Consider the following 1094-nt stretch of genomic DNA (forward strand, 5'->3'; position numbering starts at 1 on the left):
TCTATCTATCTATCTATCTATCTATCTATCTATCTATCTATCTATCTATCTATCTTTCTTTCTTTCTATCTATCTATCTACATGTATTTCTATCCAACGCCCAGTAGGCCTACTAGCCTACAACAACACGCCTTCAAAAACAATAATACACACACTCACACTCACACTCACACTCACACTCACACACTCACACACACACGGCGCGCGCGCAGGGGGGCGTGATACCTACACAAACTATACTCAGTCTATCTTAAATAATTCCTTTTTTCTGGAAGATCATAATATTATTACATAGAGTCTATATATATATTGATCACGGCCACAGTTTCCCTGGCTGAAAACTGCCCTCTTGACATTATAAATAGCCCCAAAACAAAATAGTTGAATAACAACAAGTCATCACAAACCCCATAAGCCCAGCCAGCCAACCACCCACTCCCTCTGGCTCTTTCTTCCGTCGTTCCCAATAATAAATCGAGATCGTCGCCCTTGTCTTGTTGTTCTCCTTTCGCCCGTCATGCCCTCAGCCAAGGTCAAAAGTCACGAAAACTGCCATTTTTTCTCTCCCGCTATCTCTCTCATGCTCTTTTTCTATATATCTCTCCCCGTTTCTCTCTCTCTCTCTCTCTCTCTCTCTCTCTCTCTCTTACCTCTCGCCATTCCTCCCCGCCCACTGACTGGCCAGCCAGCCAGCAATTCGTTTACGTCGATTCAGTCCTGTTTATTTCCCCTTTCTCCAACAAGCTTGCAGACGACGACGATGACCATGAGTGCGTGCGTTAGTCTGCTGGGAACGAGAGTTCAGTTCAGCCAGCGCCATGCTGTAATGCTACCTCATCTATTTCGTCATCGCTTTCTGCGTTCGCTTGAGGCGGATTTTGGCTTGAGGCGCGGTGGGAGACTATTTTTAGACTCGTCGAAGTTCCGAAATAGCCAAAAAATCACGCCTTATCGTCGTAATGAACTGCTATTAATAGTGTGGGAAGGAGCAGTCAAGGGCATTATTATTGAACTAACTGTTTACTTCAGTTTGAGAGTCTAAGGAGAGAGAGAGAGAGAGAGAGAGAGAGAGAGAGAGAGAGAGAGAGAGAGAG

General features: G+C 44.9%; 1 protein-coding gene across 1 annotated transcript in view; it reads right to left on the bottom strand.

The window, feature by feature from the left end:
• The window catches only part of LOC101848094 (linear gramicidin synthase subunit C), a gene marked incomplete in the record, with an annotated part of 21080 nt that overhangs the window by 14292 nt on the left and 5694 nt on the right, over positions 1-1094 (bottom strand).

The sequence above is a fragment of the Aplysia californica genome, unplaced genomic scaffold (genome assembly GCF_000002075.1).
Source record: "Aplysia californica isolate F4 #8 unplaced genomic scaffold, AplCal3.0 scaffold00027, whole genome shotgun sequence".
NCBI lineage: Eukaryota > Metazoa > Mollusca > Gastropoda > Aplysiida > Aplysiidae > Aplysia > Aplysia californica.